The sequence below is a fragment of the Helianthus annuus genome, chromosome 17 (assembly GCF_002127325.2).
Source record: "Helianthus annuus cultivar XRQ/B chromosome 17, HanXRQr2.0-SUNRISE, whole genome shotgun sequence".
NCBI classification, from domain to species: Eukaryota; Viridiplantae; Streptophyta; class Magnoliopsida; order Asterales; family Asteraceae; genus Helianthus; species Helianthus annuus.
In genome coordinates, this window is record NC_035449.2 from 49,923,522 (window position 1) to 49,949,607 (window position 26,086).

The 26,086-nt window shown below is 39.5% G+C and overlaps 1 long non-coding RNA gene across 1 annotated transcript; it reads right to left on the bottom strand.

Moving 5' to 3' along the window:
- On the bottom strand, positions 1 to 1,956 carry LOC110922668. Its single transcript, XR_002583355.2, has 2 exons — positions 1,652 to 1,956; positions 1 to 306 (listed from the first exon to the last, which is right to left on the bottom strand). It is a non-coding gene; the product is annotated as an uncharacterized LOC110922668 (long non-coding RNA).
- Between the last annotated feature and the right edge of the window lie 24,130 nt (positions 1,957 to 26,086).

The following is a 26,086-nucleotide window of genomic DNA, read 5'->3' on the forward strand; positions in this document are numbered from 1 at the left end:
TTATAAAAATTGAATTAACAGAAGGTAATGTGTATAAGAGTAAATGAATATTGAATATCATGGTACAGCCTGATTTTGTGTCATATGATACAAGGATTCGAACGCGTATGTATGAATCAACAAACTGACAAGATTATACAAGTATGGCTATCAAGTATCACGATAAAAACATGGTTGAACATATTACCAGACATGCTAGTCGAGTGGAGTTTACTTCGTGAAATGCATATCACATCACTGTCAACTTGTTTAAACTTTAAGCAAAGACAATGCTGCCTGCAACTTTTAGTTAATGCATCCTCGGGCCTGTCAACAATAAGAATCAAACTTATTCACCATATCCACCTGCAGATGCTTGTCGCAACACTTAACTAAACAGCTAAACAAATGGCTTGCAAGTAAAAAGAACAAACTAATAAATCTGTAACCTTAACCTTTAAAAGTTCAAACAAATTCATCGTGTTTTCATGTTGTTGGTATTGACAATGTCAATAATCAAAACATTATTAGTCACAGAACTAAGAAAAAACCAATGTATGTCCCTTCAGGACCTCAAGTTCATCCACCAGCAACAAAATTAGTCGGTAATTCTGCATTTTTATATAATACGCTCATGTTCTTTTTTTTTTAAAACAGAATCCATGCGTTATGACACATAAGAGTTAAAATCTTATAGTACCTAAACAAACTTTGATGTACTTCTTTGACTCCTATTATCTAAAGTTAATATTTGTTAAAACTTATAGTACCTAGCATCATATTGTTTCTATATATGTCTGGCATTTCTAAGATTACGTTAACATTTCTCTCCAATCAGTTTCATTGTAACACCTTAGGCAAATCCCACATCGTTTTGTTCTGTCCACATGAGAGAAACAGGGCCACGAGGAATGACATCATCAACACGTTTTGAGAGCAGTTGTTGCAAGAGGAGAGTTAAAAGATGTTACATTCACCGTCTAATGTTAGATCATTTGACATCATAACATGAAGTGGTTTTGTTCTTTCGGTAAATGAGAGAAATCTATGTCCATCATCAAAGTTACCTCTAGATTTCTTCTTAAGAAAACTCAGAACAGTTAATAGGTACCCCCTCCTATAAAGGTAAAATTGTGATTGTGTAAATTTTAACTTTCTTCAACATCAAACAATATTATTCTTTTATATTTGAAGTTCAAAACTAATAAGTTAGACATTTACAGGCATGGTTGTAAAAATCCCGACTAGTCTCTGATTAATTACTAATCGGAGGTTCACCGATTAATCGCTAGGCGGTCAATGACGGTCATATTCTGGCCAAATTTTAACCAAACCATATAAATTCTTGCCAATTACTTAAAAAAGGTTGAGGGGTTAAAATATGTCTACTTTAAAAAAACACATATAAAAATGTGTTTGTATATATACAACTAAAAATTACATATGAAAATCCCAATCCAATTAATTCCGATTAATCCCTGTTAATCCCGATTAATCGCTAGTCGGTACCTAACCGACCGACTAGCGCCTAGCACCTAGCGCCTAGCGATTCTCACAACATTGCTTACAGAATTACAGGTTATAATCATACCCAATTCCATTGCAGAAATGATTTGACACTAACAATTGCAGGATGAAAATCAATTTACTGAGGGATGAGTTGAGGAATTACCTGAGTCTGAGAAGAACCAGAGGATGATAGCACAAATAACCAACAGACAAGGGATGAGATGAATAGCCGCCCCAGCAGATCTAATCTGATTTTGCTCTTTGATTGCTATGTATGACTGGGGATTGTAAGTAGGTAATTCGCCACTGGTCTCGTCGGAAGTTGCTCTATGATTCTGTGGCGGTGGATTATCGCCGGAGACCTTAGCGGCGCTCGAAGACCGGTGCATTCTGGATCCGAAGTTTCAAGTTTCAACCTTCGTTGGGTTTTTTGGCTTCATCTGTAGGTTCAGGCTCCAGTTTTGACTTTTGACTAAAAATCATGATATATTTTTATGGTTTAGGACGAATATAAAATCTTCTAAAATATAAAGGGTATTAAACAGACTACAATCGATCTCGTTTAAGTGGCATTGAAATCGTATTATCGAACTCTACAGTATTAGATTTTAGGTTTTCACTTTTGGATTTATAGGTTGTAGGTTTTAGTATTTTTGTTTATCATCATTGTGTCTTTTATTCATCATTGTATCTTTTCTATATTTGTGTCATTGTGTTTTTTTTTGCGACTCATTGTGTCTTTTTTCCACGACATTGTGTTATATTTTTCAGTATTGTGTTGTATTTTACTCGACATTGTGTCATCTTGTACGATCCATTGTGTCTTTGCACACTTATTATTTTTAGAAGCCTTTATAGAATAACTTAACCCATATTTTTATATACGAACGTGAAGTGATGTCACTTTTGTTTTCTGGTATTTTTTAACGGTCAACAAACGCTTTTATTCAATCAACAACAAGCTACATCAAAATTAAAAAAAGCCATAATAGGCACACCAAACACATTACACATCTATGCATACAACAAGAGGAAAACAACACAGAGCTTAGTAGAATCAATGAATCATTCAAACCACCTCCATATTCCCAATTTATTGCCGGATCCTTTACGCGGTTCCTAAACCACAAAAAAAACTCATAGATTTTATCTCCTTGATTACCTTGTGAACCGCATGATAAAAACCGTTAAAGACTATCTCATTCCTCAAGCTCCAAATGGTAACATGAACAATGCCATGGGAGATCTTCTTTTTCTTCTAAGATCCCACATTCCCCAAATGCAAGTCAAGGACATCCTTAAGACTAAAGGCAAAAAACAAAGGAACCTTGCACCATTGGGTAACAAACGACCAGATAATTTGTGCAAACTGACATGACACAAACACGCGTTCACTTGTTTCGGCATAATCCACACACAACATACATCTGTCCGAATTAACATTAGTGTTTCTAGCTGCTGCTAACGCTGCTCTCATTGGAAGCCTTTCCATTTCCACTCGCCACACAAAGAAACCAAAACCAACCTTTTTTGGCTTAATCGGTTCGTTACAATATCAATATGATTTCGGCATATGATATAACAGCTGAAAAAACATGTTCAAATGGATATCAATCTATTTACACCCCTAAAATCAGTATTTATTTTTAAATATAAAATATAAGAAGATTAAATAACTAAAATAAAAAATGATTTTATATATATATATATATATATATATATATATATATATATATATATATATATAGGATAAAGATCTGTTAGGAACCACCCTTTATTGGGAGAACCGCGAGAACCAGTGTGAACACATGGCAATTTTGTAATTATAATATGTTTAATATAAAACACGCTCATTCCTTTTTTTTTGTCACTGTTCTCCATTTTAGGGTTTCAAGGGTTTTCATCAGTTCACAGTTTTCACAAGTGGCAGAGACGCATTCACGGTGGTTTCACGGCGGAGTAGAGGCGTTCATGGTGGTTTTCACGGCGGCGTTCACATATTTCACGGTGGTGGCAGTCGGCACAGTGTTTACGGTGGCATATAGCGTCTTCTGATTCATCAGGTATCGATCCTCATACATCTATTGATCCTCCTCATACTTTGTTCCTCCTGTAACCCTAATCGTGTCATTCCTCCTACCATTGTTCCTCCTGGAACCCTAATTGTGCCACACTCCTCGATAATTCTGATCGTGTTTCCCTAATTACGAATGGAATACTCGATTACGGATGGATTGGGCTAAAATATTAATACTTAGGTTGGTAGTTCATTGTCTTGGTAAATATAAACGAACCGTTTTGACAAAAGCAATGGCCTTGGTGCACCTGTGGTCAACATAGTAATTTGCTAATTCTTGTGATACTAGATTTGGTTAATTAATAAGTACTTTTCGTAAGAACAATGATAAGGGAGATAAACACCCTTGTAGACATCTACTTCTGTAATTAGAAGTCTTAGTTAGGTTGAGTGATTGGATCAACTTGATGCAGGACTGTATTACTGGTTAATTGGTGTCAAATTACCAGATTTGAAGCAATGGTAAGTAGTTTTTTGTACCAGCAATGATTAGGGAAATAAATATGTTTGATTCTCCAAGGTAATCGTGTATGAACACTTCTGTAAATGTCTACTGCTGCAATTAAAAGTATTAGTTAGTTTAGGTGATTGGATAATTATGTTGCTCAAAGTTAGACACCCCTATAGACAATTTTTGCCCATGTTACCCTCCATTAATGATGGTATCGCATTTTGTTTTACCTTTAAACTTAGGAGATACTTGTGATATTCTTTATTTTTCTTAAGTATCTTTTTTTTTTTTTTTTTTTTGATCACCTAGACATATGCACCAAATTATCCAGATCTGATGACTGATGATGTGTACATTGGCTTAGTAGTTCCATAGGGTATTCTATCAGCTACTCTTCATTAGATAAAAATAACCTTTTAAAGTTTATGTAACACTAATAAATAATAAAATGTTTGTGTTAAGCCACCCGCGAAATTCGCGGGTTCTTAGACTAGTATATGATATATGATTATGTTCTTATTGCAATAATACCGATTATAATACGAATTTTGGAGCACTACCCTCAATTATATGACGAAATTGAAATGTTTGATGGTAAAATCGATATGACGAACGGTTTATGGTGTATCGTTATCGCGCTACTGATGTAATCGAGACGAAGACGACGAAGACGAAATACAGAGAAGTGCTAATGCTTGAGAACTGAGAACTGCTGATGTAATTCGAGTGTCAGACGTGATTCTTGTATAAATACACCATCCTGCACATGTGCAGCACTTTACCATTACCCTATAACCATCACCAATAATCTACATCCTGCACATTTGCAGCACGTTACCATTATCCTATAATCATCACCAATAATCTGTTTATCATTTATACAACATTCTTACACATAACATTTACCTTATTAAATATCACTTTTTACCATTTCTTTATTCACTTTTTAACATTCTTTCTATATTTTCAGGAACATTCATACACAATGAAGCTGCTACCACTGCTGCTGGAATTCCGTACCCCCCCCCCAACGATGAAACCAATTCTTATTCCGATGATGATAATGATACTAATGAAGATACATATGATGATTCTGAATACCTTCACATACAAATGTACATGAACAGCCCCTTAGACGTTTTTCCAGACGTTATAATGCACCCAACCATCAAAAATTTGATTAAGTTCGTCGTCAAAATATTGATCATTTTGTTTTATTATTCGTTTTACATTTAATCTAAACTGTTTACATTCAAGTTGCTCACCTACGTTGAACTGTTGTTTACACTTAATTTGAAACGTCTGCGTTCATTTTGATTATGTTGAATTACTGTTTACATTCAATTTGACCTACACGTTTACGTTGAACTACTCGGTTAAACATCATTTAAACTATGTATTCCGATATTATGATTACAAATTCCGATGTTAATGATTGCACTTGCACTGTTTATGATTGCACTTGCACGGGTGATACTTTTTTTATCACTCACATTGTTATTGTTTCTACCAATGCACATGTGCATACATGAATATTTTACCTACATATAACCTGTTTCCTTTACATATACATCAACATATGTAATGTGGTACCCCATACATAATAGGGTACCACATACGTAATATCATATGAACAAATATACAATATCTTAAAAAATACATATATTCATTACTACCATGTTTATTGTTTTTTATTAATACACAGGTGCATTACCAACATTAACACACTATCACACAACTTTTGTATAACAACAAGTAAATATAACACCCTTATCATAAGGAATCACATAATCCGAAGAACAATCGTTATTACACATATGCATCACCAGCATATACTATACTAAACAAAATATGACATCCTAAATTAACAAATGTTACCATTCGTAATACATTATACAATACCAATATGTATGTTATATCAAACTTTGCACATGTGCAATACCAACATTACCTCTACCAAACAACATAATACATCATATATTAAAAGACATGATCATCCGTATTGCATGTCCACAAACTACCTACACATAACATTCGCTTTAGTTCACAACCTCACACCTTCTGCTCTTCTTTCCAATTTCTATGCATCTTCCAACACTCTTCATGTTTCAATGCATCTTCGTCTATCGTTTTCCGATAATTTTTCATCCGTCAACCTATTAATCAAATACATCCTTGTTGTCAATCCATGAGCAGTTTCGAATATTTTTTTCCTGCATACATTACATCAATTATTTCATGTATGCACATGTGCAGTAATCATATTACATACAATATGTACAATGCTTATGTTTTAAGGTAATAATGCACGTTTGCATATGTCGTAATACATTCATATTAACTTAATCTGATAAAATATGCACATGTGCATAACTATACACATGTGCATTAACATGACTGACCTTATCAACATGTTTGTTTCAATAAAAAAAATTAACCCTTACCAAATCAAAATTCGTATTACCACCAATCATATTTAACATCAATTAGTAACAAAACTATTATGACAAACTATGCACATGTGCATAACTTTTTTTTTAATGCAAATGTTATTCATGGAAGCTAACCTCCAAAACAGAGGCGGTCGAACCAACCACTATAGCAAATCGAAAAACAACAACTCAACACAAGAACCTAAAGACCGAAAAAGAGCAGCTACCTTGTATCGAACCTACACCATTTTTCCCAACCCAACTCACGGACCTATTTTTGGACCGATTCTTATACCATAAAAACTGACGGACTTAATATTACGGATAATATCTCCGGGAACCTTTTATTGTTCCTGGCTAACCATATACACCAATTTGTCACGAACATAATGCCATATAAAGCTTCTTTCACTTCTCTATCCAGATGGTAAAACTCAGAGGCAATTACGATATCTTTAGCTGAAAACAGAATAAAAGGACTCACCTTGCACCACTGACTGATGTGATACCAGACAGTTTACGCTACCCTGCACGAACAAAGAAGGTGTTCAGCTGTTCCATCGCCATCTTCACACATACAACATTTCACGTCTCCGCCCCAACAGTTCCGATCCCAGAGTGAAGTCAGTGTGGAATACGATCTAAAACCTCCCTCCAAACAAAAATATTGCATTTTGGGACCCATTTCGACCATTTCACAACGTGCCTGCTGCTGAAATCGGAGCCGCTATACAGGAAGTTCTTGACAGCATTGACTGAAAAATCAGAGTCATTACCTCCCAACCATCTTTGCCATCGGACAAAGTGACATTATCAAGGAGCCCGATCAACCCGTGCCATTACAGTAATTATTCGGCAGAGTTTGGGTTTCTCGATAAATTCCAAACCCCTATAAAGTTTATATTATCCTGATTGTACTGGTCCACCACCAGTCGTCGTTTCTCTTGTTCCATTCTAAATATATTTGGGATCGGGTTTTGTGCATAATTATGCACATGTGCATTAACATGACTGGCCTTGTTAGCATATTATGACAAACTATGCACATGTACATAAACATGAATGACCTTATTAACCTATTCTATCAAATTATGCACATGTGCATAACTGTATATCACCCAATGCTACCTTATTATCATATTCAACCATAAGTTACAGGTTCATATAACTTCATAATATAATTGATTACATAATAATATAACTACATAACTGTATGTCATAACAAAAAACAACCCCAAAATAACAATACATTGATGGAGAGTGTGAAACCCGAATGTTAACGTGCATATTTTACGTGTCTTATTGTAGTTTAAGTGATAACGTGCTTTGAATGTGTTAACTACGAGTGCTCGTTGTTTTACAGCTAAATCACTTTATTTGGTAAAGTTGGAGAGTTTAGAGATGATGCGGAACACTTGTGGATGATAAACATAGCGAAAGAGATTGTTCGGATCGAAAAGATGGCTTGGATATGTGAGAAAAGGAAGAGTTTGAAGTTCAGGAGGTGTTTGGTAATTAAATGAAAGTTGTATTCAGCGAAACAAGTGTGTAGCAGCAATAATATGTGGCCTACGTAATCTACGGTTTGGAAATTAAAAAAAAAAAGAAACAGCAAGTACAGACCGTAAGCTACGGTCTTACTTCGTAGCCTACGGTAGAAGATATCACCAGCGCACAAATGAATTCTGAATGGATTTTAAAAAGGATTGTATTTTACAAACCTTAAGGATCCACGTGAACAACAGTCAACATCATTATTCTTTTAGGAATCATCCACCAACTTGAAAGATATGGACGTGATTTTTTATGGAGGATCATTATTCTAAAAACATCATTAATAAAATCACATCATCATTATTAGAGATGACACTTTTGGAGGCTGACCGATTGAACAAAAGTCAAGGAGACTAATCATCAAATCATCATATTGGCAGGCGGTTTCGTGAGGAGCTTTGGTTTCAAAAAGGATCTTCATAACATCACATCATCAGATTAAAAGGGATTGATGGCAGGCTTTGGGGTTTGTTTTTTATTATTATATTGAATCATTAAAATTGGAGTTGAAGCATATACACGTGAGATTGGCACATGCTAGCAGCCGCCATAATTGAGATGGGAATACACATCTTGCCAGCCAACACATGAGGAAGTCTTGGGCTATTCTGATTGGGCCGCACATGAAATAATGGAGACACACACGTGAACAGCAACATAACCAAAATTGAAAGTCTACGTGCATATGGACTTCCTTTTTGGGCCGAATAGTGGACGAATATGTGAAGGGTTTTTGACGGTAGGAGCACAACTCTCATACGCAGAGGGAGGGAGTTCAACCTTCGACCGAAGCGAGTGAACATCATTCAACCGAGATGAGCGGCTAAATCTCTCGTGGACACTTCGGATGAATGATTGTGTAAGACACTATTGATTTGGTTTATTGTTTTATGTATTGAGTTCGGATTGTAACCGTGTGACAAACGGTCTTTACTTGCGTTTTTATAATTCGTTTGACAAACGAATCCTGTGTTAGACAGAGACATAAATACGTTTAAATCCGATTATACTTTGTTGGTTGAATAATTATTCATTGCATGAATAGTTGATAATTATATCGTTTAACTGATAGTATCCAATATGACAATCAGCTAAGTTATTAGTTAATCACACAATCTGAATCCCGGAGTGATCACCTTTTCTCATCATTGTTTATTACACCCACTCTTTTTCTTAATTTTTATTCGTTACTTTAGATAATTCTTATAATCAATCACACTGATTTTCCAATTCAGTAGTAATTAATTAATACTTTTCATTCGACACTTTCCACAATCCTCCTCTGGTTCGATATCCGACTTACTCTAGCTACTAGTTTATTTCGGTTTTTGCATGTCACTAACGACAGACATCAAAATGGCGCCGTTGCCGGGGAGGCGTGCGCAAAGTGTTTAGTGTTAAGTTTTAGTTAAAAAAAACCTAAAAGAATTTTTTCTTTTATTTTGTTATCTTATTTGTTCGGGATTTACGTGGGTAGTTGAGCTGTGTTTGTGCTGGATGACAGATCTTACTATATTTTGCGGCTCTTCTACATGTATTTTGTGCGGGGAACCACTTCACCCGTGTATCGGTTGCCACGAGGCCCGATTTACACGGGAAAGAGCGAAATTGGAAGAACCACTGATGCCTTGCTATAAGAATCCTTCCCCTCCACCATATTTCGATGATTCTGATATAACGGTGGAGGATGGTTATTACTCGGATGGATATGATCGGGACGAGGATGCTTATTATGAGCCAAGGACGGATGGACGATGTTTCTGTTGCGGTCGTTATCATACTTCTTATTATGATGATGTGTGCGCAGTGTATTTGGAAAATCCAGAGTATTGGAATAAAAAAATGATGGATGCGTACATCTCAACACCGTATCAGGGATACCGACAGTATCATCCCGAGGAATATCCTGAGCCCGAGGGTGTCTATACTTATCAGACCGAGGAGGAGAAAAAGCTTGCTACGTTGGAAGTGACGTTGTCCAAACTCGAGCAGTATTTATCAGCACCCAACCTTTCCGATGAAGATCGAATCAGTTGTTTAATTTCTAAGTGTCAGACTTTAAAATTGAAGATAGAAATAGAACAACGCCTTTCACCATTACCTGACGATATTAGAGATTATTCTCACATGAAGGAGGAGGCTGTGGAGGATAATACCACACCAATGAATCCTTTATCTGATGAAGAGTCACTGGTGGATCAGATGGTGTGTGCAGATGATGAGGCAGAACAGTCTGAGGAGATGAATGTGTGTACTGAACCTCTCCCCATATCAATCATTCCAATTAACAAGTGTGGGGAAGAGGGTTCGAGGATGAAGATGAAAAGGGTGAAGCTACAAGACATCGGTGTATATCTCGTGAAGTGGATCAGCGAAACCCGCAGGTGCAGGCTGAACATGCCAATTATACCGACGAGCCTATGGAGATGGCATGTAAATTTCTGGGCATTCGTTGGAAATATAAGGGGTAAATGTGCATTGAGACCACCGTAGCGCATATCAGGTACTGTTTTGGTCAAAAATCACACAAGGATAATGTAACCAAACTTTATGTAAACGGGGTATGATGCTTGGTTAATTATGAAAATAAAGGATCACTTCTGTGATAAAAGATGCAAAGACACAATGATTTATACGAGGAAAAAGCCCTTGATCAATGAATGATCTCCGGCATAAAAAACCTCGGGTGATGGCAACTACCGATCACCAACTTCAATATAACAAAAATATGATTACAACTTCGGATAGTAATGAGCTGAGTACAAGGATCACTGAGTGTCTAAGTGTTTGAGAGTTGTGTTGTATGTCGTGTGTGTTCTTCCGAATGAGGAAGATGGGTATTTATACATGTGTGGGTGACTTATTTTAGGTAAAATGACTAAATATCAGCTCATTACCCCTTTAGAAATAAAGACAATCTAGCCTAAATTGCTGCCCATAAATCAAGCCTAGTTTCCATATCCTGTGCAACGTCTTTCTTCGATTAAGCTCTTGCCATATTTGTGAAGACGCGTTCCTGGATCATGATGTCTAGAGCATATCCTGCTAGATGTTCCTGCAAAACAATATTGTATTGAGTGGAAGTAGCCGTTAGTATGAGGATCACCATAATGTCCCATGATCCTGATCCTGAAGTTCTGCTGAGGATCACTGTCTGCCAAAGAAAGAAGGATCACTGGTTAGGATCATGTGTAAGGATCACCTACAGTAAAATCCAGCCCTAACAATTGCCCCCAAAATATAAGGAGTTAATTGTAAATAGACGAGTTATATTTTGTTTTGATCTTATCTCTAACGGGCGATTCCGAATAACTAGCCGTTACACATGGACTAGCCGTTGTGATCATTACGTCATAGATGTGATAATCCCTGCAAATCATCATTATAAATAGGAGATAGGGTTAGGATCATTCTGCATTTAAATTCGAGATATCTTCCGTTTATAATCGCTACCGAAGACTGATCAGGTATCCTCTTTTCTTCTCTTTCCCTTCTTCCTTCTCTTTGCTCTGTTTTTTCTACTCCGTCTCTGTTTCTATTCCGTCACAAACATGTTGCTCCGGAATTCTCCACACAAGGATTCCAAGATAGTCCCCTGAAAAGCCAAGGGATCATTAAGGATTCTCCTTCGGAGAGATGTTGCTTTACCGATGCTCATGTAGATAGGATTCGTCATTGCTTTCCGGCGGATGCCGTTTTCAAATCCTTCACATCCACTGCCTTGAGTGATTTTACTTCAGATACCTGGGTGATCTTTCCTGCAACTCCATTTATCATAGGATATTCGTATCCTTTTCCGGCCTTCACCCAATCTTTCTTTTCTCTGACCGGCATATCTTATATCCAAGCTATGCCGATGATCTGGAGGGTTCTGTATACCTTCGAAAGGATCATTGAGCAGAGAGGGATTGATCTGGGGATGACGGAGTTGGCCGAGTTTTACGATCTTACTACTTTTGGTTCTTATCGGTATCTGCTGAAACGGAAGGCCGGGGAGGATCATCCTGTTTTGAAAGTTACCAAAAATGACACAAATTGGAAGCGTCGTTTTTTCTTTGTTAAGAGGGATTCCATCCCGGATGGGAAGGATCTGCCCAAGGAATGGGCCACACATGGTAGGGTAGAGGATCCTCGAAGGATCACTGTCAGTCCTATCTCATATGATGAGGATCACTAATGTCTTTTTTCCTTTGTCTTTTATGCAGCTATTTCCGTTGCTCATCTCAAGTTAACCCCTGCTGCAAGAGAAAGAGTTTTAGCTTTTAAAAGGCTAAACCCTGAGGCCAGAAGTTTTCGAGTCACCATCCGAGATTCACAAGAAGTATCTTCCGCGTCTGTCACGATGTCAAGTAAGTATCCTTACCAAAAAGTAAGATATTAAATTAGTTAGGAGACTTATCTTATTTTGATTGTGTAGGTGCTGGGAAATCCGCTAAGTCTGCCAAATCTGCCTCCTTGTTTGGGATTGATGATCTTGCCAAGGTCACGTCTTCGAAGAAGAAGACTTCGGTTGCTAGTCCTTCTGCTTCAGCCCCCAAATTACCCATTAGGGGTAAAGGAAAGAAGAGGAAAGTTTCTGAGGACCTTCAAGGATTCCCCCTTCTCCGTCAGCAATTTCTTGATTCTGTCAACGAGGTCAGGATCACTGCCCCTGTTGGTTATCCTGATGGTTTTTGAGGATCACCCATGTCTGACGTTATATCCTGTTGTTTTTGCAGAAACTTACTGAAATAGAATCTTATGTCAGCCACGTTGAAGATCAGGATCGCCGGATTGCCGACCTTCATCAAATGGGTGTGCTGAAGGATCTCAAGATCACTGATCTTGAGAAGAAGATCCGGGCTGTTAAGGATGAGGCTGTCAAAGCATTGATCAAGTTCGATTATGAGAAGCATGACATTACTCAGGACGCTAAAGTCTCTGCCGCGATAGCTATGTACAAGATACAACTGCAGATGGCCACGGAGGCTCAGGATCCTTCCTTTGATAAGAGCACATGGGATATTGAAGGCTGGAAGGCAAGGCTAGCAGAGTTGGAGGACGAGGATGATGTTGAGGATATCCCTATGCTTGAAGGTGGAGATGCTGGTAAGGATCAGGGTGAAGCGAGTGGAGCTGGTGGTGATGGTGCGGCGAAGGTTTGAGCTGCAAGATTGGGCAATGATGGAAACTTCTAGACATAGCCGGAGCCCAATTTTTTTAAATTTTGATAGTAGTTTGTGGTGTTTGAAACAATTATGGTCTGTAATCTCTGAACAATAGTTTCTTAGGGTTAAGGATCCTGGATCCTTTGAACAATAGGTAGGATTACAAAAGGTGGAGGGATCCTCTGTTTGGGGGATGAAGCCTTTGTGATCCTGCCGCCTTTATTTCCTGCAAAATGCTAAGACCGCATAGACAATGGACACCCTTTGCCAACCCATGTGGACGGGCCACGTTTTGCTGGTAGAAATGTGGGTTGGCAATTTTGACAACTTTTTGAAAGGGTTAATGATCCTTTTGTTTAATAATATAACTTAACTTTTTCTGGCTTATCTTGTGTTGTTATCCTTCAATAATCCTCTTATTTCTCAATTGCTATATTTGTTAAAATAACAAGAGTTGTCAAAGTGTTTAATAAACTTAGGATATGATCCTGGATCAAATATCCTTATATTGAAAATTCTCATAGGTTCGGTTGTCAAAGTATAAGGGTTGGTTAGGATAAAGAGTATAATCAAAAATAGTCAAGGATCATACCTGAGGATCCACGTTAGGATCCTAACCTTCAATCAAGACAATCATAGATAAGACTTTGATAGTTAATAAGTGTTTTGGTCAAAAATCACACAAGGATAATGTAACCAAACTTTATGAAAACGGGGTATGATGCTTGGTTAACTATGAAAGTAAAGGATCACTTCTGCGATGAAGATGCAAAGACACAATGATTTATACGAGGAAAAAGCCCTTGATCAATGAATGATCTCCGGCATAAAAAACCTCGGGTGATGGCAACTACCGATCACCAACTTCAATATAACAAAAATATGATTACAACTTTGGATGATAATGAGCTGAGTACAAGGATCACTATTGCTTTTGGTGTCTAAGTGTGTGAGAGTTGCCTTGTATGTTCGTGTGTCCCCTTCCGAATGAAGAAGAGTGGTACTTATACATGTGTGGGTGACCTATTTTAGGTAAAATGACTAAATATCAGCTCATTACCCCTTTAGAAATAAAGATAATCTAGCCTAAATTGCTGCCCATAAATCAAGCCTAGTTTCCATATCCTGTGCAACGTCTTTCTTCGATTTAGCTCTTGCCATATTTGTGAAGACGCGTCCCTGGATCATGGTCTTTAGAGCATATCCTGCTAGATGTTCCTGCAAAACAATATTGTAGTAAGCGAAGGTGACCGTTAGTATAAGGATCACCGTAATGTCCCGTGATCCTGATCCTGAAGTTCCGCTGAGGATCACTGTCTGCCAAAGAAACAAGGATCACTGGTTAGGATCATATGTAAGGATCACCTATGATAAAAATCTAGCCCTAACAATTGCCCCCAAAATATAAGGAGTTAATTGTAAATAAACGAGTTATATTTTGTTTCGATCTTATCTCTAACGGGCGACTCCAAGAAACTAGCCGTTATGTTCGGACTAGCCGTTGTGATCATTACGTCAGAGATGTGACAATCCTGCAGATCATGATTATAAATAGGAGATAGGGTGAGGATCAGCTTGTATTTAAATTCAAGATACTTCCCTTTATATTCTGTACTCGAAGATTGATCAGGTATTCTACTCTTCTCTTTCTTCTTCTCTCTATTTTTCCTTGCTCTGTTTTCTGCTTCTACCCTGTTTCTGTTCCAAACATGCTGCTTCGTAATTCTCCGCACAAGGATTCCAAGAAGGATAGTCCCTGAAAAAGCCAGGGGATTATTAAGGATTCTCCTACGGAGAGGTGCTGCTTTACTGATGCCCACATAGATAAAATTCGTCATTGCTTTCCGGCGAATGTTGTTTTCAAGTCCTTTGATCCTAGTGCTTTGAGCGACTCTGTTTCGAATACCTGGGTGGCTTTCCCTGCTACTCCCTTCACCATAGGGTATTCATATCCTTTTCCATCCTTCACCCAATCTTTCTTTTCCTTAACCGGCATCTCTTACATCCAAGCTATGCCGATGATCTGGAGGGTTCTTTATACCTTCGAGAGGATCATCGAGCAAGAAGGGATTGATCTGGGGATGGCGGAGTTAGCTGAGTTTTACGATCTCACCACCTTCGTTTCTCACCGATATTTGTTGAAACGGAAAGCTGGGGAGGATCACCCAATCTTCAAAGTTACTAAGAATGATACCAACTGGAAACGTCGGTTTTTCTTTGTTAAGAGGGATTCCATCCCGGATGGGAAGGATCTGCCCAAGGAATGGGCCACTCATGGTAGGGTAGAGGATCCTCGAAGGATCACTATCAGTCCTGTCTCATATGATGAGGATCACTGATGTCTTTTTTCCTTTGTCTTTTATGCAGCTATTTCCATTGCTCGTCTGAAATTAACCCCTGCTGCAAAAGAGAGAGTGTTAGCTTTCAAAAAGCTTGATCCTGAAGTTAGAAGCTTCCAAATCACTATCCAAGATTCTCAAGAGATATCCTCTGCATCTGCCACAATGTCAAGTAAGTATCTTTATAGAAAATAAGTTTTATGTAAAAGTATTTAATTTAACAAGGAGACTTATCTTGTTTTTGAATTGTGTAGGTGCTGGAAAATCTGCCAGGTCTGTTAAATCCGCTTCCAAGTTTGGGATAAGTGATCTTGCCAATGTCACGTCTTCAAAGAAGAAGAAGGCTCCTGCTGCCAGTCCTTCAGCATCAGCTCCTAAAGCATCTATCCGGGGCAAGGGAAAAAAGAGGAAAACCTCTGAAGATCTCCAAGGATTTCCCCTCCTCCGTCAGCAATTCCTCGACTATGTGAATGAGGTAAGGATCACTGCCCCTGTTGGTTATCCGTCTGTTTATGTATCCTGCTTTTCTGGAGGATCATCTGATCCTATGCTTATCTTTTTCTTCTCCTGTTGCAGAAACTTGCTGAGATTGAAACTTATCTTGGCAATGTTGAGGACCAGGAGAGCCAGATTGCCGATCTTCAGCAAATGGGTGTGTTAAAGGATCTCAAGATAGCGGATCTTGAGAAGGAACTCCAGGCCACCAAGGATGAAGCTGCTCAGAGGCTGACTGATATGGATAACGAGAAGCAGGAGATCACCCAAGATGCTAAGGTCTCCGCGGCAATTGCTATGTATAAGATACAACTTCAGATGGCCGAGGAGGCTCAGGATCCTACCTTTGACAAAAGCTTATGGGATGTTGAAGGTTGGAAGGCAAGGCTGGCGGACTTGGACGATGAGGAGGATGCTGAGGATATCCCAAGGCTGGAGGGAGGTGATACTGATAAGGATCAGGATGGAGAAGCTGGTGGAGATGGAGCAGCGAAGGAGTAGGCTGCATGATTGGGCGATGATGGATATTGTTGACTAGGCCGGAGCCCAATTTTTTTAGGTTTGTTTGTGGTTGTGGTATTTGGAACAATTTATGGTCTGTAACTTAAACAATAGTTTCTTAGGGTTAAGGATCCTGGATCCTTTTAGACAATAGGTAGGATTACAAAAGGTGGAGGGATCCTCTGTTTGGGGGATGAAGCCTTTGTGATCCTGCCGCTTTTACTTTCCTGCAAAAATGCTAAGACCGCATAGACAATGGACACCCTTTGCCAACCCATGTGGACGGGCCACGTTTTGCTGGTAGAAATGTGGGTTGGCAATTTTGACAACTTTTTGAAAGGGTTAATGATCCTTTTGTTTAATAATATAACTTAACTTTTCTGGCTTATCTTGTGTTGTTATCCTTCAATAATCCTCTTATTTCTCAATTGCTATATTTGTTAAAATGACAAGAGTTGACAAAGTGTTAAATAATCTTAGGATATGATCCTGGATCAAATATCCTCATATTGAAAATTCTTAAAGCGTTTTAGTTCAAGGATCATAGGTTCGGTTGTCAAAGTATAAGGGTTGGTTAGGATAAAGAGTATAATCAAAAATAGTCAAGGATCATACCTGAGGATCCACGTTAGGATCCTAACCTTCAATCAAGACAACATAGATAAGACTTTGATAATTAATAAGGATTAAAGATCCTTATATGTTTAGACTTCCAAAACCTGAAAAGTGAGATATAACTTGGGACTAAGCCAATGTAAAAGATAAATGAGTAACTGGGGACATGCCCAAAGTATAACTGAGGATGATCCCAGAGGATCACTGGGGACAAGCCCAAAAAGATAACTGGGGACAAGCCCAAAGGATAACTGGGGACAAGCCCAAAGGATCGTATGTAAACTGGAGTATGGCCCTTTCTGGCAACTATCCAAACTTAGTGACATGAAAATGTCAAAACCTTAGCTAACGTGAAAACATTAGAAACCTTAGGAACGGATGTATGGTGCGTCCACCATTATACGTAGGATCCTAAATATAGCCAGTACAATGAGGTTGTCAGCCCTGAAAGTGGGTACTGGTCCCAAAGACGTGAACTATACCAGGATCATCGTGCGCTGCTGGCGAAAACTGGGGATAATCCCAAGGATAACTGGGGTTGGACCCAAGGATCTGTGGTGCTCTTGGGGGTCTTTGACGATTTGCTGAAGATACCTGAACTATCATAACTCAAATGGTTTGTGAGTAGAGGATGAAGGATACATGATCCTTATCCTTAGGAAAAAAGTAAGAGAATGCAATAGTTTTAGGATAAGCATATTACCAGAGTAAGGATCACCGATATCTCCAGGATCCTTCAAGGATACTTCAATGTAAGGATCCCATGCAGGAAGGATCATGTTCACATGAAATATTTCTTTAAGTGAATAGCATTCCAGGCTCTTGGTAACAAGTTTCCTTCCATGGTTAGTAACCTGTATGCCCCCTTTCCTGCTTCAGCTTCAATCAAGTAGGGACCTTCCCATTTTGGTGCTAGCTTCCCGTCAGCAGGATTGATGGTATTTTGAAATGCTTTTCTCAACACCATATCTCCGACTTGGAACTTCCTTATCCTGACATTCTTGTTGTAGGCACCAGCCATCCTTTGTTGGTAGCTTGCCATCCTTATCCTAGCTAGATCCCTGTTTTCCTCAATAGTATCCAAATCCTGAGCCAGGATTGTAGCATTTTCTTCAGGATCACGAGCACTTGTTCTAGCAGTTGGGATCACCATCTCTGTTGGGATCACTGCTTCTGCCCCAAATACTAAAGAGAAGGGTGTCTGACCGGTGGCATTCTTGGGAGTTGTCCTATCAGCCCATAGCACATAAGGTAACTCTTCTGCCCATTTCCCTTTCTTGGATCCTAGCTTCTTCTTCAGATTGTTGATGATGATCTTGTTGGATGATTCTGCTTGACCATTGGCTTGTGGGTGAACTGGTGTTGATGTGATCATCTTGATTCCCCAACTGTCACAAAAGTTAGTGGTTCTGCTTCCAATGAATTGGGAGCCATTATCACATACAATTTCAGAGGGAATGCCAAATCTAGTTATAATGTTTCTTTTAATGAAGGATATGACTTCCTTTTCTCTGACTTGAGCGAAGGCTTCAGCTTCTATCCACTTGGAAAAATAGTCAGTCATGGCAAGCATAAATACTTTTCCACCAGGTGCTTTAGGGAGCTTGCCAACTATATCCATTCCCCATCTCATGAATGGCCAAGAGGATGGTATGGGGTGTAGTAATTCAGCTGGTTGGTGAAGGATATTGCTATGTCTTTGGCAAGGATCACATTTCTTAGCATACTCTACAGCATCCCTTTTCATGGTTGGCCAGTAGTATCCTGTTCTGAGGATCCTTGAGAATAATGCCCTGCCCCCAGTGTGGTTTCCACAATCTCCTTCATGGAAGTCTCTCAATACTTCTTCGATTTCAGGATCCTCAATACATCTTAAATATGGTCCTGCAAGGGATCGTTTATATAGCATATTATTTAGGATTGTAAATTGAGATACCTTGATCCTGAAAGCTCTAGGATTTTCTCCCATTGGGATCTCTCCGTTTTGCAAGTATTTCATGATTGGTGGGATCCATGATCCTGAATAAGATCGAGCTTCTTCACTAGGGATTACTGCAGTATCCTCTTCTATTTCCATGGCTACTTGATTTTCAATAGCAGGAGCCAGGATATGGATGATAGGGATACTTATATCTTCTGGAATTTTTAAGGATGATCCTAGGTTGGCCAATGCATCAGCTTCCGTGTTATCCTCCCTTGGTACCTGTGTTAAGCTAAAAGAAACAAAAGAGAGTGCCAATTCTTTGACTATTTCTAAATATTTGGTTAGTTTTTCACCTTTAACAGCATAGGATCCATTAAAGTGATTGGTGATCAATAATGAATCTACATATACTTCGAGATATCTTACCCCATATCCTTAGCAATCTGTAAGCCAGCAATTAAGGCTTCATATTCAGCCTCATTGTTAGTTGCTTGGAACTCACAGGCTATGGAGTGGGGTATTATGTCCCCCTGTGGCGATTTTAGTAGGATCCCTAGCCCTGTGCCTTTGATATTTGAGGATCCGTCAGTGTGTAGGATCCAAGGATCCTTGGTCTCATCCAGCTGTTGGACCTCCAATTCTGCTTCCTTTTGTAGATCACTACTGAAATCAGCCACAAAGTCAGCTAATGCTTGAGATTTAATGGCTGTTCTTGGTTCGTATCTTATATCATGGGCACTAAGCTTTACTGCCCACTTAGCCATTCTCCCTGACATATCTGGTTTCCTGAGGACATTCTTAATTGGAAAATTAGTTTTAACAATAATAGTATGGGTTTCAAAATAATGCCTTAACTTAGTGGATGCCATGATCAATGCAAGAATAAGTTTTTCGAGGTGTGAGTACCTGGATTCGGCATCAAGCAAACTTTTACTTACATAGTAGATAGGATATTGTGTACCTTCATGATCCTTGACAAGGACTGCACTTACAGCGGTTGAGGATACCGCTAGGTATAAGGATAACACATCTCCTTTCTCCGGTTTTGCTAATGCTGGTGCTGAGGACATATATTCTTTAAGGGCTTGTAAAGCATTCTCATGCTTCTCAGTCCATTCGAACTTCTTATTCTTCCTTAGGATATCGTAGAATTCTTTGCATTTTTCTGAGGATTTCGATATGAATCTGTTCAAAGCTGCTATCCTGCCTGTTAGTCTTTGAACATCCTTGGCATTGGCAGGAGATTTGATATTTATTAATGCTTTGATTTGTTCCGGGCTTGCTTCAATGCCCCTCTGGGTTACCATGTATCCTAAGAACTTTCCTGCCTTAACACCAAAATGGCATTTTGAAGGATTTAGTTTCATGTTATAATTATCAAGGATATCGAATGCTTCTTCCAAGTCCCTTAGGTGATCCTCAGCTTTCTTTGACTTGACCACCATATCATCTATGTACACCTCCATAGTTTTTCCAATTTGATCCTTGAACATCATATTTACCAGCCTTTGATATGTTGCACCTGCATTTCTTAGTCCAAAAGGCATGGCAATATAACAATATAAACCGGTTGGGGTCATAAAGGCTGTATCCTCTTGGTCAGATGGTTCCATCTGTATTTGTTGGAATCCAGATGATGCATCCATAAAGGTCAACAGTTCATGCCCCGCTGTTGCATCCACCATGGAGTCAATGTGGGGTAATGGGAAAGGATCCTTGGGACATGCCTTATTCAAATCAGTGAAATCGACACATACCCTCCACTTTCCGTTTTTCTTTTGGACAACAACCACATTGGCTAACCATTTTGGATACTTTACCTCTCTGATCATACCTGCTCGAAGTAGTCTCTCTACTTCTTCTTGGATAATGGCATTCCTTTCTGGTGCAAACTTCCTCCTTTTTTGATGGATTGGCTTGATAGACCTGTCAATGCCAAGTTTGTGAGTAATAATTTCCTTAGATATACCTGTCATATCTTCATGTTTCCAAGCAAAGGTAGATTTTCTTCTTTTGAGGAAGGATATCATGTCTTCTTTCATGTTGCCAAGGATCCCTGATCCGATATAGATTTTTGATTCAGGATCACTAGGATCCAAGAGGATTTCATCTACATCTTGTTCCCTTGCCTCCAAGACATTCCTCGGAGGATACTGTAATTGCTATTGCTCCCTTGGCTTCGAGGTTGGCTTCATGGATGAGGTATAGCAATCCTTAGCCTCTTGCTGATCACTGTCGATCTTGATTATCCCCCATGGGCTAGGGAGCTTCACACATTGATGGTAGGTAGATGGAACTGCTTTCATGTCATGTATCCAAGGCCTGCCAAGGATAACGTTGCAACAAGATAAACAGTCAATAACACAAAATTTTTGGTAATTATGTAATCCTTCCACGTAGATTGGGAGTTTGATGTCCCCCAGAGTTTTCTTCGTTTCCCCACTGAATCCTACAAGCACGGAGGATCTTGGTGTGATGTCTGATTCTGGGATTCCCATCTTCTTCAAGACATCAAGCTGGATAATGTTCACTGAGCTCCCCCCGTCAATAAGGATCCTGCGGACAAAATGGTTAGAGATAAAGAGAGTGATAACTAAACTATCATGGTGAGGATCCTGAATGTTAATGCGATCATCCTCATCAAATGTTATCATCCTCCCTTCTGAGACACTTGAGGTTCTAATAGGCCTTTCTCCATTATCCATTTTTGATTCTTTTGCATGTCTTTTGGCCGCTGAAAAGGATGTACCACAAATGTCTGATCCTCCGGATATAAAGTTAATCACTTGTGCGTCTGCCGGAGGTGCTGGAGCCTTTTCAGGGATCCTTTCAGGATCCTGGGTCCTTTGCTTTTTTCTCCCCAATAATTCTTTTAGATGCCCCTTGCTTAGCAGGTATCCAATTTCTTTTCTTAAGGCTATGCAATCTTCAGTTAGATGCCCGAAATCCTCATGGTATGCACACCATTTGGACTTGTCTTTAGTCCCGGATGGTTTATCATTCTTCCTGGGCCACCTAGCCTTTTCACCTAGATTCTGCATTGCAAGGATTAGTTCATGATTATCAACGGAAAAACAATATTCTGAGATTGGAGGATATTCTTCATCATCCTCTTCTTGGTCAACAGCATGCACATTCTTGTTCTCGTTTCTATGGTAGGATTTGAACTTGTTGTTTTTGAAGGAGGATCCTTGCTTATCTTGTTTTGAGGATCCTACTTGTCTCTCCTGGATCCTCTTGTCATCCTCTAGCCGGATAAACCTGAGTGCTCGAGTTCTTACTTCATCTAAATTCCTGCAAGGTGTCATAACAAGATCATCATAGAATAATGAATCCTTAAGAAGTCCCATTTTGAAGGCTTCAACAGCCGTAGCCATATCCAAGTTGGGAATATCCAAGGACTCTTTACTAAATTTAGTTATATAATCCCTTAATGATTCATTATTATTTTGAGTTATCCTGTACAAATCACTAGTTAATTTTTCAAATTTTCTACTACAAGAGAATTGGTTATTGAATAAATTAACTAAATTAGCAAATGAAGTAATAGAGTAAGGGGGAAGACTTAGCAGCCACTTAAGAGCTGATCCAGTTAGAGTGGATCCAAATCCTTTACATAGGCATGCTTCCTTCAACTTTTCTGGGATAGGATTGATTTCCATCCTTTCCCTGTATTGTGCTATATGCTCCTCTGGATCCGTTGTTCCATCATACAGCTTCATGGTAGGGATATGGAACCTTTTGGGCACCTCTGCATCACAAATTGGTGGTGCAAAGCGAGATACCTTGTGGCTTCCATCTGCAATCTCTGGGATAGGCTTGACTACCCCTGGAACACTTGAGATCATGTCTTTTAGCTTCTGCAACTCCCTGGCCATAGCATGATTGGTACCTGTATCCTGCATGAATCCATGGTTAGTGGTAGGATAATTGTTTAAAGTGTTACCTCCCATTGGGTTCAAGTTAGGGAATCCATATTGCTGGGATTCTGGGACAACGGAGGGACCAGTGGAAGCAATGGTCTGCATTGGAATGAAGTCCCCTTGATGGACATCTAGACTCCCTGTTTGCAAACTTTTTAGGGATCCTGGCATCTGTAAGGATCCTGGTATCTGGGATGATCCTGGAACGAAGGAGGATCCTTGAACCTGGGATGATCCTGGAACAAAGGAGGATCCTTGAACCTGGGATGATCCTGGAACAAAGGAGGATCCTTGGCCCTGGAATGATCCTGGAATAAAGTAGGATCCTTGAAACTGCTGTGCCCCCGGATAGGCTCCCGGATTCATGAAGGATCCCATGTACGAGGATAGGATCCTACGGGCTGAAAATGTGAGCCTGATGTCTGAGTCATTGCTGCCGAGTTGAGATGTGATCCTCTTGACTCCCCTATAATTTGCACGTCCGGGATCCCTGATGGCTGGGAAGTGATCATTGGAGTATCAAAGCTCAAGGATTTGGGCATCAGTGGAGAATGATCCTCTGCCGCTTTCTTTTGTCTTTTGAGATCTCCAATTTCCCTGAGGATCCTTTCGTTAGTTTCATCTTGCCGCTGCATACGATCCTTCATCTGCAAAATTAAAGCAAATACATCACTAGTACTGGGAATAGAAGAATTCATAGCAGAAGAAGATAGAGGTTTAGAGGAAGTGGGAGTTGATCTCTTCTCAGTATTTCTCTGAGATCCTGCCGGTGGAGGAGGCAAGGTGATCTGTGATGAAGTGACCGCCGACATCGCTGTGGACGTGTTCTTCAATGATGAAGCCATGTTACTCTCTGAGATGATTTCGAACAAAAGATTTTCTTATGAATGAAGCACCAATTGCCCCACGGTGGGCGCCAAACTGTTTTGGTCAAAAATCACACAAGGATAATGTAACCAAACTTTATGAAAACGGGGTATGATGCTTGGTTAACTATGAAAGTAAAGGATCACTTCTGCGATGAAGATGCAAAGACACAATGATTTATACGAGGAAAAAGCCCTTGATCAATGAATGATCTCCGGCATAAAAAACCTCGGGTGAGGGCAACTACCGATCACCAACTTCAATATAACAAAAATATGATTACAACTTTGGATGATAATGAGCTGAGTACAAGGATCACTATTGCTTTTGGTGTCTAAGTGTGTGAGAGTTGCCTTGTATGTTCGTGTGTCCCTTCCGAATGAAGAAGAGTGGTACTTATACATGTGTGGGTGACCTATTTTAGGTAAAATGACTAAATATCAGCTCATTACCCCTTTAGAAATAAAGATAATCTAGCCTAAATTGCTGCCCATAAATCAAGCCTAGTTTCCATATCCTGTGCAACGTCTTTCTTCGATTTAGCTCTTGCCATATTTGTGAAGACGCGTCCCTGGATCATGGTCTTTAGAGCATATCCTGCTAGATGTTCCTGCAAAACAATATTGTAGTAAGCGAAGGTGACCGTTAGTATAAGGATCACCGTAATGTCCCGTGATCCTGATCCTGAAGTTCCGCTGAGGATCACTGTCTGCCAAAGAAACAAGGATCACTGGTTAGGATCATATGTAAGGATCACCTATGATAAAAATCTAGCCCTAACAATAAGGATTAAGGACCCTTATATGTTTAGACTTCCAAAACCTGAAAAGTGAGATATAACTTGGGACTAAGCCAATGTAAAAGATAAATTAGTAACTGGGGACATGCCCAAAGTATAACTGAGAATGATCCCAGAGGATCACTGGGGACAAGCCCATAGGATAACTGGGGACAAGCCCAAAGGATAACTGGGGACAAGCCCAAAGGATAACTGGGGACAAGCCCAAAGGATAACTGGGGACAAGCCCAAAGGATCGTATGTAAACTGGAGTATGGCCCTTTCTGGCAACTATCCAAACTTAGTGACATGAAAATGTCAAAACCTTAGCTAACGTGAAAACGTTAGAAACCTTAGGAACGGATGTATGGTGCGTCCACCATTATACGTAGGATCCTAAATATAGCCAGTACGATGAGGTTGTCAGCCCCGAAAGTGGGTACTGGTCCCAAAGACGTGAACTATACCAGGATCATCGTGCGCTGCTGGCGGAAACTGGGGATAATCCCAAGGATAACTGGGGTTGTACCCAAGGATCTGTGGTCCTTTTGGAGATCTTTGACGATTTGCTGAAGATACCTGAACTATCATAACTCAAATGGTTTGTGAGTAGAGGATGAAGGATACATGATCCTTATCCTTAGGCAAAAAGTAAGAAAATGCAATAGTTTTAGGATAAGCATATTACCAGAATAAGGATCACCGATATCTCCAGGATCCTTCAAGGATACTTCACATGCAGGAAGGATCATGTTCACATGAAATATTTCTTTAAGTGAACAGCATTCCAGGCTCTTGGTAACAAGTTTCCTTCCATGGTTAGCAACCTGTATGCCCCCTTTCCTGCTTCAGCTTCAATCAAGTAGGGACCTTCCCATTTTGGTGCTAGCTTCCCGTCAGCAGGATTGATAGTATTTTGAAATGCTTTTCTCAACACCATATCTCCAACTTGGAACTTCCTTATCCTGACATTCTTGTTGTAGGCACCAGCCATCCTTTGTTGGTAGCTTGCCATCCTTATCCTAGCTAGATCCCTGTTTTCCTCAATAGTATCCAAATCCTGAGCTAGGATTGTAGCATTTTCTTCAGGATCACGAGCACTTGTTCTAGCAGTTGGGATCACCATCTCTGTTGGGATCACTGCTTCTGCCCCAAATACTAAAGAGAAGGGTGTTTGACCGGTGGCATTCTTGGGAGTTGTCCTATCAGTCCATAGGACATAAGGTAACTCTTCTGCCCATTTCCCTTTCTTGGATCCTAGCTTCTTCTTCAGATTGTTGATGATGATCTTGTTGGATGATTCTGCTTGACCATTGGCTTGTGGGTGAACTGGTGTTGATGTGATCATCTTGATTCCCCAACTGTCACAAAAGTTAGTGGTTCTGCTTCCAATGAATTGGGAGCCATTATCACATACAATTTCAGAGGGAATGCCAAATCTAGTTATAATGTTTCTTTTAATGAAGGATATGACTTCCTTTTCTCTGACTTGAGC